The sequence below is a fragment of the Ambystoma mexicanum genome, chromosome 2p (genome assembly GCF_040938575.1).
Source record: "Ambystoma mexicanum isolate Mex_15411 chromosome 2p, UKY_AmexF1_1, whole genome shotgun sequence".
NCBI lineage: Eukaryota > Metazoa > Chordata > Amphibia > Caudata > Ambystomatidae > Ambystoma > Ambystoma mexicanum.
The window spans coordinates 19,108,322-19,123,321 of NC_090923.1; the positions used below are offsets into that span (position 1 = coordinate 19,108,322).

General features: G+C 56.3%; 7 non-coding genes across 7 annotated transcripts; all 7 read left to right on the plus strand.

The window, feature by feature from the left end:
* Positions 1-740: 740 nt before the first annotated feature.
* On the plus strand, positions 741-847 carry LOC138568399 (U6 spliceosomal RNA). The gene has a single exon (XR_011302736.1). It is a non-coding gene; the product is annotated as a U6 spliceosomal RNA (small nuclear RNA).
* Positions 848-2,896: 2,049 nt separating this feature from the next.
* LOC138568401 (U6 spliceosomal RNA) lies at positions 2,897-3,003 on the plus strand. Its single transcript, XR_011302738.1, has one exon. It is a non-coding gene; the product is annotated as a U6 spliceosomal RNA (small nuclear RNA).
* A 2,066-nt stretch (positions 3,004-5,069) lies between these two features.
* Positions 5,070-5,176, plus strand: LOC138568402 (U6 spliceosomal RNA). The gene has a single exon (XR_011302739.1). It is a non-coding gene; the product is annotated as a U6 spliceosomal RNA (small nuclear RNA).
* A 2,066-nt stretch (positions 5,177-7,242) lies between these two features.
* Positions 7,243-7,349, plus strand: LOC138568403 (U6 spliceosomal RNA). Its single transcript, XR_011302740.1, has one exon. It is a non-coding gene; the product is annotated as a U6 spliceosomal RNA (small nuclear RNA).
* A 2,048-nt stretch (positions 7,350-9,397) lies between these two features.
* LOC138568404 (U6 spliceosomal RNA) lies at positions 9,398-9,504 on the plus strand. Its single transcript, XR_011302741.1, has one exon. It is a non-coding gene; the product is annotated as a U6 spliceosomal RNA (small nuclear RNA).
* Positions 9,505-11,579: 2,075 nt separating this feature from the next.
* Positions 11,580-11,686, plus strand: LOC138568405 (U6 spliceosomal RNA). The gene has a single exon (XR_011302742.1). It is a non-coding gene; the product is annotated as a U6 spliceosomal RNA (small nuclear RNA).
* Positions 11,687-13,772: 2,086 nt separating this feature from the next.
* Positions 13,773-13,879, plus strand: LOC138568406 (U6 spliceosomal RNA). Its single transcript, XR_011302743.1, has one exon. It is a non-coding gene; the product is annotated as a U6 spliceosomal RNA (small nuclear RNA).
* Positions 13,880-15,000: the final 1,121 nt, after the last annotated feature.

Sequence of the window (15,000 nt, forward strand, 5' to 3'; positions counted from 1 at the left end):
ACGTAGTCAGACGCCTCATACTGGCCCTCTTGTGTCTCACCTCCCCCTCCTCCTCCGCGCAGTCCTTCCAGGGGCCTTTCTGAGGTAGGTGCGCCTGCAAGCGCTGCTGGACCTGATTTTCTAGCCCACGCGTCTCACACCCTGACGCTGTTGATAATGCAGCTAACCCCCGGCCCATAGCTGTTGTAAGGGAGAACCTGGACCTGCCAAAGGGAACCAGACCCACGGTGACTTAAAAGCCAAGGGCACTGAAGCCAGCCCCGCCAAAGGAACATTTTAAGTCAGCCTCTGAATGCAAGCAGGGGGCCATCCTGCGCCCCCTGGGGGCGGGGGGGGACTGACATGCCGGCCAGCTGCCTCCTCTTGCCTTCTCTTGGAACAGCCCATGGGCCCCCAAACAAAGCCCCCTGACAGGCAGGCCCTCTGTGTTTCCTCTGGCTTGTGGGACTACTGTAATGCACCCAGGCATTGTGCTGGGATCAATCACTTTGCATACAGACTGCACCATGAGCCTTTGCAACTACATTGCTCCGGCAAGCATTCCAAAAATAACAAAAACTCACCTCTCGGACCAGCGCAGCAGTGAATAAGCGCGGACCATTGCTCTCTGCCTCCGTTTCATATCATTCCCCCAAAAGCAAGCGCTTTCTGTCTCAAGAAATGCCCATTGTATGCCACCCTATGTCCAGAGATCATAGATCTGGGGGGGTTTATGTATGGGCTGGGTCAACCTTCAGTCTGTGCTCGCTTCGGCAGCACATATACTAAAATTGGAACGATACAGAGAAGATTAGCATGGCCCCTGCGCAAGGATGACACGCAAATTCGTGAAGCGTTCCATATTTTGGACACATAGCAGGACAGACATGTTCTTTAGCTGCAACATTTATTGACGGGATAAACAGGCCCTCTGTCCATTAGGGCAGGTGTGCTTTTCGGCGTGGAGCTCGTCAGAGTGCGTTTTATTTGGAGATAGCGCTGCGAGTGCTCCAAGCTTATGCCCAGTGGGTGATGATTGCTACATGCCAGGGCAGTTCTAAGCTCTCCTAGGTGCTATTTGCCAACAGCGCATATCACTGTCAGCCTATCTGCTTCACGGGCCAAAGTGCAAAGGGGCTCAGGGCCTGAGTCAGCAGCCAGTGTTTCCTTCCGGTGCCCGGATCCTTCCTTGGGGGGCTGCAAGCTAGAGGTTCTCTCTGGCCCAGGCAGCCTGCACGGGTAACTGAAATCCTGCAGCACCCCCCCCCCGTGCCCCAGCGTGTCTCTATCAGGGCCTGGTCTCTGCTGCTGCTGATGCTGACAGGCCCCCAAGCGCCCCAGACACACCTTCCCAGGGTTGCAGCAGTTTCTGCTTCCTGCTTCCAGCTCAGTGCTGGTGCTACTGTGGAGTAAACAGGGTTAGTAGAGAGAGAGGGGGAGAGAGAGAGAGAGAGAGAGAGAGGGAGGGAGGGAGGGAGGGAGGGCGGTGCATATTCAAATCATCAGTCAGCCAGAGCCTGCTGGGAGCCCATTTCTGCAGGCCCACTGACTGCTGGCTGCTGCCCCCGATGGTTGGAGAAGGGCCAGGCTGGGCTAGGCCACACAGCAAGGGCCAAGCCCTCCTCCGGTGCTCCTTCTGATGATGTCTCCCTGAGTGTCTGAGGTCGAGAAAAAGCCCGCCCGCAGAACTGGCCAGAGAGGTCTCTGGCCGATCAGGGGCGTGAAGGGCGGCAGGCAGGCCACCGGCGCAGCAGGCAGCGCAGGGGACGTGCACCTCAAGGCCTTGGCCACCATCTCTCCCTTGGCTTTCAGTGTACCTCAGAATGCCTTTGCTGTTCCGGATCAGGGGAGAGAAGCAACCTTTTCTTAGCAGGTGGGGTCTGTGCTACAGACACGTGGCATTTTCCCAACTGGTTCACAAGCCAACCCCCACCCTTTACAGCGCAGACACAGAAAGCATTTGCTGCTGGTTGGGATTTTCGGGATGGGCCCCTGCTGCTGATGTATTAGGATGGACTTTGGCCAGTCTTTCTTTCTTATACCGACGGCCCGCCCATAAAATTAAAGCACCTTTGCAGGCACAGATGCTCTTAGGGATTTAAATGTAACAGCAGGACCCAAAAAGCAAGGAATGAACCCGAGCCAGATAGGAGTCGACCCTACAATCTTCTGATCCGTACGTAGTCAGACGCCTCATACTGGCCCTCTTGTGTCCCACCTCATCCTCCTCCGCGCAGGCCTTCCAGGGGCCTTTCTGAGGTAGGTGCGCCTGCAAGCCCTGCTGGACCTGATTTTCTAGCCCACGCGCATCACACCCTGACGCTGTTGATAATGCAGCTAACCCCCGGCCCATAGCTGTTGTAAGGGAGAACCTGGACCTGCCAAAGGGAACCAGACCCACGGTGACTTAAAAGCCAAGGGCACTGAAGCCAGCCCCGCCAAAGGAACATTTTAAGTCAGCCTCTGAATGCAAGCAGGGGGCCATCCTGCGCCCCCTGGGGGCGGGGGGGGGGACTGACATGCCGGCCAGCTGCCTCCTCTTGCCTTCTCTTGGAACAGCCCATGGGCCCCCAAACAAAGCCCCCTGACAGGCAGGCCCTCTGTGTTTCCTCTGGCTTGTGGGACTACTGTAATGCACCCAGGCATTGTGCTGGGATCAATCACTTTGCATACAGACTGCACCATGAGCCTTTGCAACTACATTGCTCCGGCAAGCATTCCAAAAATAACAAAAACTCACCTCTCGGACCAGCGCAGCAGTGAATAAGCGCGGACCATTGCTCTCTGCCTCCGTTTCATATCATTCCCCCAAAAGCAAGCGCTTTCTGTCTCAAGAAATGCCCATTGTATGCCACCCTATGTCCAGAGATCATAGATCTGGGGGGGTTTATGTATGGGCTGGGTCAACCTTCAGTCTGTGCTCGCTTCGGCAGCACATATACTAAAATTGGAACGATACAGAGAAGATTAGCATGGCCCCTGCGCAAGGATGACACGCAAATTCGTGAAGCGTTCCATATTTTGGACACATAGCAGGACAGACATGTTCTTTAGCTGCAACATTTATTGACGGGATAAACAGGCCCTCTGTCCATTAGGGCAGGTGTGCTTTTCGGCGTGGAGCTCGTCAGAATGCGTTTTATTTGGAGATAGCGCTGCGAGTGCTCCAAGCTTATGCCCAGTGGGTGATGATTGCTACATGCCAGGGCAGTTCTAAGCTCTCCTAGGTGCTATTTGCCAACAGCGCATATCACTGTCAGCCTATCTGCTTCACGGGCCAAAGTGCAAAGGGGCTCAGGGCCTGAGTCAGCAGCCAGTGTTTCCTTCCGGTGCCCGGATCCTTCCTTGGGGGGCTGCAAGCTAGAGTTTCTCTCTGGCCCAGGCTCTCTCTGGCCCAGGCAGCCTGCACGGGTAACTGAAATCCTGCAGCACCCCCCCCCGTGCCCCAGCGTGTCTCTATCAGGGCCTGGTCTCTGCTGCTGCTGATGCTGACAGGCCCCCAAGCGCCCCAGACACACCTTCCCAGGGTTGCAGCAGTTTCTGCTTCCTGCTTCCAGCTCAGTGCTGGTGCTACTGTGGAGTAAACAGGGTTAGTAGAGAGAGAGGGGGAGAGAGAGAGAGAGAGAGAGAGAGGGAGGGAGGGAGGGAGGGAGGGCGGTGCATATTCAAATCATCAGTCAGCCAGAGCCTGCTGGGAGCCCATTTCTGCAGGCCCACTGACTGCTGGCTGCTGCCCCCGATGGTTGGAGAAGGGCCAGGCTGGGCTAGGCCACACAGCAAGGGCCAAGCCCTCCTCCGGTGCTCCTTCTGATGATGTCTCCCTGAGTGTCTGAGGTCGAGAAAAAGCCCGCCCGCAGAACTGGCCAGAGAGGTCTCTGGCCGATCAGGGGCGTGAAGGGCGGCAGGCAGGCCACCGGCGCAGCAGGCAGCGCAGGGGACGTGCACCTCAAGGCCTTGGCCACCATCTCTCCCTTGGCTTTCAGTGTACCTCAGAATGCCTTTGCTGTTCCGGATCAGGGGAGAGAAGCAACCTTTTCTTAGCAGGTGGGGTCTGTGCTACAGACACGTGGCATTTTCCCAACTGGTTCACAAGCCAACCCCCACCCTTTACAGCGCAGACACAGAAAGCATTTGCTGCTGGTTGGGATTTTCGGGATGGGCCCCTGCTGCTGATGTATTAGGATGGACTTTGGCCAGTCTTTCTTTCTTATACCGACGGCCCGCCCATAAAATTAAAGCACCTTTGCAGGCACAGATGCTCTTAGGGATTTAAATGTAACAGCAGGACCCAAAAAGCAAGGAATGAACCCGAGCCAGATAGGAGTCGACCCTACAATCTTCTGATCCGTACGTAGTCAGACGCCTCATACTGGCCCTCTTGTGTCTCACCTCCTCCTCCTCCTCCGCGCAGTCCTTCCAGGGGCCTTTCTGAGGTAGGTGCGCCTGCAAGCGCTGCTGGACCTGATTTTCTAGCCCACGCGTCTCACACCCTGACGCTGTTGATAATGCAGCTAACCCCCGGCCCATAGCTGTTGTAAGGGAGAACCTGGACCTGCCAAAGGGAACCAGACCCACGGTGACTTAAAAGCCAAGGGCACTGAAGCCAGCCCCGCCAAAGGAACATTTTAAGTCAGCCTCTGAATGCAAGCAGGGGGCCATCCTGCGCCCCCTGGGGGCGGGGGGGGGACTGACATGCCGGCCAGCTGCCTCCTCTTGCCTTCTCTTGGAACAGCCCATGGGCCCCCAAACAAAGCCCCCTGACAGGCAGGCCCTCTGTGTTTCCTCTGGCTTGTGGGACTACTGTAATGCACCCAGGCATTGTGCTGGGATCAATCACTTTGCATACAGACTGCACCATGAGCCTTTGCAACTACATTGCTCCGGCAAGCATTCCAAAAATAACAAAAACTCACCTCTCGGACCAGCGCAGCAGTGAATAAGCGCGGACCATTGCTCTCTGCCTCCGTTTCATATCATTCCCCCAAAAGCAAGCGCTTTCTGTCTCAAGAAATGCCCATTGTATGCCACCCTATGTCCAGAGATCATAGATCTGGGGGGGTTTATGTATGGGCTGGGTCAACCTTCAGTCTGTGCTCGCTTCGGCAGCACATATACTAAAATTGGAACGATACAGAGAAGATTAGCATGGCCCCTGCGCAAGGATGACACGCAAATTCGTGAAGCGTTCCATATTTTGGACACATAGCAGGACAGACATGTTCTTTAGCTGCAACATTTATTGACGGGATAAACAGGCCCTCTGTCCATTAGGGCAGGTGTGCTTTTCGGCGTGGAGCTCGTCAGAGTGCGTTTTATTTGGAGATAGCGCTCCGAGTGCTCCAAGCTTATGCCCAGTGGGTGATGATTGCTACATGCCAGGGCAGTTCTAAGCTCTCCTAGGTGCTATTTGCCAACAGCGCATATCACTGTCAGCCTATCTGCTTCACGGGCCAAAGTGCAAAGGGGCTCAGGGCCTGAGTCAGCAGCCAGTGTTTCCTTCCGGTGCCCGGATCCTTCCTTGGGGGGCTGCAAGCTAGAGGTTCTCTCTGGCCCAGGCAGCCTGCACGGGTAACTGAAATCCTGCAGCACCCCCCCCCCCCGTGCCCCAGCGTGTCTCTATCAGGGCCTGGTCTCTGCTGCTGCTGATGCTGACAGGCCCCCAAGCGCCCCAGACACACCTTCCCAGGGTTGCAGCAGTTTCTGCTTCCTGCTTCCAGCTCAGTGCTGGTGCTACTGTGGAGTAAACAGGGTTAGTAGAGAGAGAGGGGGAGAGAGAGAGAGAGAGAGAGAGAGAGAGGGAGGGAGGGAGGGAGGGAGGGAGGGAGGGCGGTGCATATTCAAATCATCAGTCAGCCAGAGCCTGCTGGGAGCCCATTTCTGCAGGCCCACTGACTGCTGGCTGCTGCCCCCGATGGTTGGAGAAGGGCCAGGCTGGGCTAGGCCACACAGCAAGGGCCAAGCCCTCCTCCGGTGCTCCTTCTGATGATGTCTCCCTGAGTGTCTGAGGTCGAGAAAAAGCCCGCCCGCAGAACTGGCCAGAGAGGTCTCTGGCCGATCAGGGGCGTGAAGGGCGCCAGGCAGGCCACCGGCGCAGCAGGCAGCGCAGGGGACGTGCACCTCAAGGCCTTGGCCACCATCTCTCCCTTGGCTTTCAGTGTACCTCAGAATGCCTTTGCTGTTCCGGATCAGGGGAGAGAAGCAACCTTTTCTTAGCAGGTGGGGTCTGTGCTACAGACACGTGGCATTTTCCCAACTGGTTCACAAGCCAACCCCCACCCTTTACAGCGCAGACACAGAAAGCATTTGCTGCTGGTTGGGATTTTCGGGATGGGCCCCTGCTGCTGATGTATTAGGATGGACTTTGGCCAGTCTTTCTTTCTTATACCGACGGCCCGCCCATAAAATTAAAGCACCTTTGCAGGCACAGATGCTCTTAGGGATTTAAATGTAACAGCAGGACCCAAAAAGCAAGGAATGAACCCGAGCCAGATAGGAGTCGACCCTACAATCTTCTGATCCGTACGTAGTCAGACGCCTCATACTGGCCCTCTTGTGTCTCACCTCCCCCTCCTCCTCCGCGCAGTCCTTCCAGGGGCCTTTCTGAGGTAGGTGCGCCTGCAAGCGCTGCTGGACCTGATTTTCTAGCCCACGCGTCTCACACCCTGACGCTGTTGATAATGCAGCTAACCCCCGGCCCATAGCTGTTGTAAGGGAGAACCTGGACCTGCCAAAGGGAACCAGACCCACGGTGACTTAAAAGCCAAGGGCACTGAAGCCAGCCCCGCCAAAGGAACATTTTAAGTCAGCCTCTGAATGCAAGCAGGGGGCCATCCTGCGCCCCCTGGGGGCGGGGGGGGGGACTGACATGCCGGCCAGCTGCCTCCTCTTGCCTTCTCTTGGAACAGCCCATGGGCCCCCAAACAAAGCCCCCTGACAGGCAGGCCCTCTGTGTTTCCTCTGGCTTGTGGGACTACTGTAATGCACCCAGGCATTGTGCTGGGATCAATCACTTTGCATACAGACTGGACCATGAGCCTTTGCAACTACATTGCTCCGGCAAGCATTCCAAAAATAACAAAAACTCACCTCTCGGACCAGCGCAGCAGTGAATAAGCGCGGACCATTGCTCTCTGGCTCCGTTTCATATCATTCCCCCAAAAGCAAGCGCTTTCTGTCTCAAGAAATGCCCATTGTATGCCACCCTATGTCCAGAGATCATAGATCTGGGGGGGTTTATGTATGGGCTGGGTCAACCTTCAGTCTGTGCTCGCTTCGGCAGCACATATACTAAAATTGGAACGATACAGAGAAGATTAGCATGGCCCCTGCGCAAGGATGACACGCAAATTCGTGAAGCGTTCCATATTTTGGACACATAGCAGGACAGACATGTTCTTTAGCTGCAACATTTATTGACGGGATAAACAGGCCCTCTGTCCATTAGGGCAGGTGTGCTTTTCGGCGTGGAGCTCGTCAGAGTGCGTTTTATTTGGAGATAGCGCTGCGAGTGCTCCAAGCTTATGCCCAGTGGGTGATGATTGCTACATGCCAGGGCAGTTCTAAGCTCTCCTAGGTGCTATTTGCCAACAGCGCATATCACTGTCAGCCTATCTGCTTCACGGGCCAAAGTGCAAAGGGGCTCAGGGCCTGAGTCAGCAGCCAGTGTTTCCTTCCGGTGCCCGGATCCTTCCTTGGGGGGCTGCAAGCTAGAGGTTCTCTCTGGCCCAGGCAGCCTGCACGGGTAACTGAAATCCTGCAGCACCCCCCCCCGTGCCCCAGCGTGTCTCTATCAGGGCCTGGTCTCTGCTGCTGCTGATGCTGACAGGCCCCCAAGCGCCCCAGACACACCTTCCCAGGGTTGCAGCAGTTTCTGCTTCCTGCTTCCAGCTCAGTGCTGGTGCTACTGTGGAGTAAACAGGGTTAGTAGAGAGAGAGGGGGAGAGAGAGAGAGAGAGAGAGAGAGGGAGGGAGGGAGGGAGGGAGGGCGGTGCATATTCAAATCATCAGTCAGCCAGAGCCTGCTGGGAGCCCATTTCTGCAGGCCCACTGACTGCTGGCTGCTGCCCCCGATGGTTGGAGAAGGGCCAGGCTGGGCTAGGCCACACAGCAAGGGCCAAGCCCTCCTCCGGTGCTCCTTCTGATGATGTCTCCCTGAGTGTCTGAGGTCGAGAAAAAGCCCGCCCGCAGAACTGGCCAGAGAGGTCTCTGGCCGATCAGGGGCGTGAAGGGCGGCAGGCAGGCCACCGGCGCAGCAGGCAGCGCAGGGGACGTGCACCTCAAGGCCTTGGCCACCATCTCTCCCTTGGCTTTCAGTGTACCTCAGAATGCCTTTGCTGTTCCGGATCAGGGGAGAGAAGCAACCTTTTCTTAGCAGGTGGGGTCTGTGCTACAGACACGTGGCATTTTCCCAACTGGTTCACAAGCCAACCCCCACCCTTTACAGCGCAGACACAGAAAGCATTTGCTGCTGGTTGGGATTTTCGGGATGGGCCCCTGCTGCTGATGTATTAGGATGGACTTTGGCCAGTCTTTCTTTCTTATACCGACGGCCCGCCCATAAAATTAAAGCACCTTTGCAGGCACAGATGCTCTTAGGGATTTAAATGTAACAGCAGGACCCAAAAAGCAAGGAATGAACCCGAGCCAGATAGGAGTCGACCCTACAATCTTCTGATCCGTACGTAGTCAGACGCCTCATACTGGCCCTCTTGTGTCCCACCTCCTCCTCCTCCGCGCAGGCCTTCCAGGGGCCTTTCTGAGGTAGGTGCGCCTGCAAGCCCTGCTGGACCTGATTTTCTAGCCCACGCGCATCACACCCTGACGCTGTTGATAATGCAGCTAACCCCCGGCCCATAGCTGTTGTAAGGGAGAACCTGGACCTGCCAAAGGGAACCAGACCCACGGTGACTTAAAAGCCAAGGGCACTGAAGCCAGCCCCGCCAAAGGAACATTTTAAGTCAGCCTCTGAATGCAAGCAGGGGGCCATCCTGCGCCCCCTGGGGGCGGGGGGGGGGACTGACATGCCGGCCAGCTGCCTCCTCTTGCCTTCTCTTGGAACAGCCCATGGGCCCCCAAACAAAGCCCCCTGACAGGCAGGCCCTCTGTGTTTCCTCTGGCTTGTGGGACTACTGTAATGCACCCAGGCATTGTGCTGGGATCAAACACTTTGCATACAGACTGCACCATGAGCCTTTGCAACTACATTGCTCCGGCAAGCATTCCAAAAATAACAAAAACTCACCTCTCGGACCAGCGCAGCAGTGAATAAGCGCGGACCATTGCTCTCTGGCTCCGTTTCATATCATTCCCCCAAAAGCAAGCGCTTTCTGTCTCAAGAAATGCCCATTGTATGCCACCCTATGTCCAGAGATCATAGATCTGGGGGGGTTTATGTATGGGCTGGGTCAACCTTCAGTCTGTGCTCGCTTCGGCAGCACATATACTAAAATTGGAACGATACAGAGAAGATTAGCATGGCCCCTGCGCAAGGATGACACGCAAATTCGTGAAGCGTTCCATATTTTGGACACATAGCAGGACAGACATGTTCTTTAGCTGCAACATTTATTGACGGGATAAACAGGCCCTCTGTCCATTAGGGCAGGTGTGCTTTTCGGCGTGGAGCTCGTCAGAGTGCGTTTTATTTGGAGATAGCGCTGCGAGTGCTCCAAGCTTATGCCCAGTGGGTGATGATTGCTACATGCCAGGGCAGTTCTAAGCTCTCCTAGGTGCTATTTGCCAACAGCGCATATCACTGTCAGCCTATCTGCTTCACGGGCCAAAGTGCAAAGGGGCTCAGGGCCTGAGTCAGCAGCCAGTGTTTCCTTCCGGTGCCCGGATCCTTCCTTGGGGGGCTGCAAGCTAGAGGTTCTCTCTGGCCCAGGCAGCCTGCACGGGTAACTGAAATCCTGCAGCACCCCCCCCCCCCCCGTGCCCCAGCGTGTCTCTATCAGGGCCTGGTCTCTGCTGCTGCTGATGCTGACAGGCCCCCAAGCGCCCCAGACACACCTTCCCAGGGTTGCAGCAGTTTCTGCTTCCTGCTTCCAGCTCAGTGCTGGTGCTACTGTGGAGTAAACAGGGTTAGTAGAGAGAGAGGGGGAGAGAGAGAGAGAGAGAGAGAGAGAGAGAGAGGGAGGGAGGGAGGGAGGGAGGGAGGGCGGTGCATATTCAAATCATCAGTCAGCCAGAGCCTGCTGGGAGCCCATTTCTGCAGGCCCACTGACTGCTGGCTGCTGCCCCCGATGGTTGGAGAAGGGCCAGGCTGGGCTAGGCCACACAGCAAGGGCCAAGCCCTCCTCCGGTGCTCCTTCTGATGATGTCTCCCTGAGTGTCTGAGGTCGAGAAAAAGCCCGCCCGCAGAACTGGCCAGAGAGGTCTCTGGCCGATCGTGGCCGATCAGGGGCGTGAAGGGCGGCAGGCAGGCCACCGGCGCAGCAGGCAGCGCAGGGGACGTGCACCTCAAGGCCTTGGCCACCATCTCTCCCTTGGCTTTCAGTGTACCTCAGAATGCCTTTGCTGTTCCGGATCAGGGGAGAGAAGCAACCTTTTCTTAGCAGGTGGGGTCTGTGCTACAGACACGTGGCATTTTCCCAACTGGTTCACAAGCCAACCCCCACCCTTTACAGCGCAGACACAGAAAGCATTTGCTGCTGGTTGGGATTTTCGGGATGGGCCCCTGCTGCTGATGTATTAGGATGGACTTTGGCCAGTCTTTCTTTCTTATACCGACGGCCCGCCCATAAAATTAAAGCACCTTTGCAGGCACAGATGCTCTTAGGGATTTAAATGTAACAGCAGGACCCAAAAAGCAAGGAATGAACCCGAGCCAGATAGGAGTCGACCCTACAATCTTCTGATCCGTACGTAGTCAGACGCCTCATACTGGCCCTCTTGTGTCCCACCTCATCCTCCTCCGCGCAGGCCTTCCAGGGGCCTTTCTGAGGTAGGTGCGCCTGCAAGCCCTGCTGGACCTGATTTTCTAGCCCACGCGCATCACACCCTGACGCTGTTGATAATGCAGCTAACCCCCGGCCCATAGCTGTTGTAAGGGAGAACCTGGACCTGCCAAAGGGAACCAGACCCACGGTGACTTAAAAGCCAAGGGCACTGAAGCCAGCCCCGCCAAAGGAACATTTTAAGTCAGCCTCTGAATGCAAGCAGGGGGCCATCCTGCGCCCCCTGGGGGCGGGGGGGGGGACTGACATGCCGGCCAGCTGCCTCCTCTTGCCTTCTCTTGGAACAGCCCATGGGCCCCCAAACAAAGCCCCCTGACAGGCAGGCCCTCTGTGTTTCCTCTGGCTTGTGGGACTACTGTAATGCACCCAGGCATTGTGCTGGGATCAATCACTTTGCATACAGACTGCACCATGAGCCTTTGCAACTACATTGCTCCGGCAAGCATTCCAAAAATAACAAAAACTCACCTCTCGGACCAGCGCAGCAGTGAATAAGCGCGGACCATTGCTCTCTGCCTCCGTTTCATATCATTCCCCCAAAAGCAAGCGCTTTCTGTCTCAAGAAATGCCCATTGTATGCCACCCTATGTCCAGAGATCATAGATCTGGGGGGGTTTATGTATGGGCTGGGTCAACCTTCAGTCTGTGCTCGCTTCGGCAGCACATATACTAAAATTGGAACGATACAGAGAAGATTAGCATGGCCCCTGCGCAAGGATGACACGCAAATTCGTGAAGCGTTCCATATTTTGGACACATAGCAGGACAGACATGTTCTTTAGCTGCAACATTTATTGACGGGATAAACAGGCCCTCTGTCCATTAGGGCAGGTGTGCTTTTCGGCGTGGAGCTCGTCAGAATGCGTTTTATTTGGAGATAGCGCTGCGAGTGCTCCAAGCTTATGCCCAGTGGGTGATGATTGCTACATGCCAGGGCAGTTCTAAGCTCTCCTAGGTGCTATTTGCCAACAGCGCATATCACTGTCAGCCTATCTGCTTCACGGGCCAAAGTGCAAAGGGGCTCAGGGCCTGAGTCAGCAGCCAGTGTTTCCTTCCGGTGCCCGGATCCTTCCTTGGGGGGCTGCAAGCTAGAGGTTCTCTCTGGCCCAGGCAGCCTGCACGGGTAACTGAAATCCTGCAGCACCCCCCCCCCGTGCCCCAGCGTGTCTCTATCAGGGCCTGGTCTCTGCTGCTGCTGATGCTGACAGGCCCCCAAGCGCCCCAGACACACCTTCCCAGGGTTGCAGCAGTTTCTGCTTCCTGCTTCCAGCTCAGTGCTGGTGCTACTGTGGAGTAAACAGGGTTAGTAGAGAGAGAGGGGGAGAGAGAGAGAGAGAGAGAGAGAGAGAGAGAGAGAGAGAGAGAGAGAGAGGGAGGGAGGGAGGGAGGGAGGGAGGGAGGGCGGTGCATATTCAAATCATCAGTCAGCCAGAGCCTGCTGGGAGCCCATTTCTGCAGGCCCACTGACTGCTGGCTGCTGCCCCCGATGGTTGGAGAAGGGCCAGGCTGGGCTAGGCCACACAGCAAGGGCCAAGCCCTCCTCCGGTGCTCCTTCTGATGATGTCTCCCTGAGTGTCTGAGGTCGAGAAAAAGCCCGCCCGCAGAACTGGCCAGAGAGGTCTCTGGCCGATCAGGGGCGTGAAGGGCGGCAGGCAGGCCACCGGCGCAGCAGGCAGCGCAGGGGACGTGCACCTCAAGGCCTTGGCCACCATCTCTCCCTTGGCTTTCAGTGTACCTCAGAATGCCTTTGCTGTTCCGGATCAGGGGAGAGAAGCAACCTTTTCTTAGCAGGTGGGGTCTGTGCTACAGACACGTGGCATTTTCCCAACTGGTTCACAAGCCAACCCCCACCCTTTACAGCGCAGACACAGAAAGCATTTGCTGCTGGTTGGGATTTTCGGGATGGGCCCCTGCTGCTGATGTATTAGGATGGACTTTGGCCAGTCTTTCTTTCTTATACCGACGGCCCGCCCATAAAATTAAAGCACCTTTGCAGGCACAGATGCTCTTAGGGATTTAAATGTAACAGCAGGACCCAAAAAGCAAGGAATGAACCCGAGCCAGATAGGAGTCGACCCTACAATCTTCTGATCCGTACGTAGTCAGACGCCTCATACTGGCCCTCTTGTGTCTCACCTCCTCCTCCTCCTCCGCGCAGTCCTTCCAGGGGCCTTTCTGAGGTAGGTGCGCCTGCAAGCGCTGCTGGACCTGATTTTCTAGCCCACGCGTCTCACACCCTGACGCTGTTGATAATGCAGCTAACCCCCGGCCCATAGCTGTTGTAAGGGAGAACCTGGACCTGCCAAAGGGAACCAGACCCACGGTGACTTAAAAGCCAAGGGCACTGAAGCCAGCCCCGCCAAAGGAACATTTTAAGTCAGCCTCTGAATGCAAGCAGGGGGCCATCCTGCGCCCCCTGGGGGCGGGGGGGGGGACTGACATGCCGGCCAGCTGCCTCCTCTTGCCTTCTCTTGGAACAGCCCATGGGCCCCCAAACAAAGCCCCCTGACAGGCAGGCCCTCTGTGTTTCCTCTGGCTTGTGGGACTACTGTAATGCACCCAGGCATTGTGCTGGGATCAATCACTTTGCATACAGACTGCACCATGAGCCTTTGCAACTACATTGCTCCGGCAAGCATTCCAAAAATAACAAAAACTCACCTCTCGGACCAGCGCAGCAGTGAATAAGCGCGGACCATTGCTCTCTGCCTCCGTTTCATATCATTCCCCCAAAAGCAAGCGCTTTCTGTCTCAAGAAATGCCCATTGTATGCCACCCTATGTCCAGAGATCATAGATCTGGGGGGGTTTATGTATGGGCTGGGTCAACCTTCAGTCTGTGCTCGCTTCGGCAGCACATATACTAAAATTGGAACGATACAGAGAAGATTAGCATGGCCCCTGCGCAAGGATGACACGCAAATTCGTGAAGCGTTCCATATTTTGGACACATAGCAGGACAGACATGTTCTTTAGCTGCAACATTTATTGACTGGATAAACAGGCCCTCTGTCCATTAGGGCAGGTGTGCTTTTCGGCGTGGAGCTCGTCAGAGTGCGTTTTATTTGGAGATAGCGCTGCGAGTGCTCCAAGCTTATGCCCAGTGGGTGATGATTGCTACATGCCAGGGCAGTTCTAAGCTCTCCTAGGTGCTATTTGCCAACAGCGCATATCACTGTCAGCCTATCTGCTTCACGGGCCAAAGTGCAAATGGGCTCAGGGCCTGAATCAGCAGCCAGTGTTTCCTTCCGGTGCCCGGATCCTTCCTTGGGGGGCTGCAAGCTAGAGGTTCTCTCTGGCCCAGGCAGCCTGCACGGGTAACTGAAATCCTGCAGCACCCCCCCCCCCCGTGCCCCAGCGTGTCTCTATCAGGGCCTGGTCTCTGCTGCTGCTGATGCTGACAGGCCCCCAAGCGCCCCAGACACACCTTCCCAGGGTTGCAGCAGTTTCTGCTTCCTGCTTCCAGCTCAGTGCTGGTGCTACTGTGGAGTAAACAGGGTTAGTAGAGAGAGAGGGGGAGAGAGAGAGAGAGAGAGAGAGAGAGAGAGAGAGAGAGAGGGAGGGAGGGAGGGAGGGAGGGAGGGAGGGAGGGAGGGAGGGCGGTGCATATTCAAATCATCAGTCAGCCAGAGCCTGCTGGGAGCCCATTTCTGCAGGCCCACTGACTGCTGGCTGCTGCCCCCGATGGTTGGAGAAGGGCCAGGCTGGGCTAGGCCACACAGCAAGGGCCAAGCCCTCCTCCGGTGCTCCTTCTGATGATGTCTCCCTGAGTGTCTGAGGTCGAGAAAAAGCCCGCCCGCAGAACTGGCCAGAGAGGTCTCTGGCCGATCAGGGGCGTGAAGGGCGGCAGGCAGGCCACCGGCGCAGCAGGCAGCGCAGGGGACGTGCACCTCAAGGCCTTGGCCACCATCTCTCCCTTGGCTTTCAGTGTACCTCAGAATGCCTTTGCTGTTCCGGATCAGGGGAGAGAAGCAACCTTTTCTTAGCAGGTGGGGTCTGTGCTACAGACACGTGGCATTTTCCCAACTGGTTCACAAGCCAACCCCCACCCTTTACAGCGCAGACAC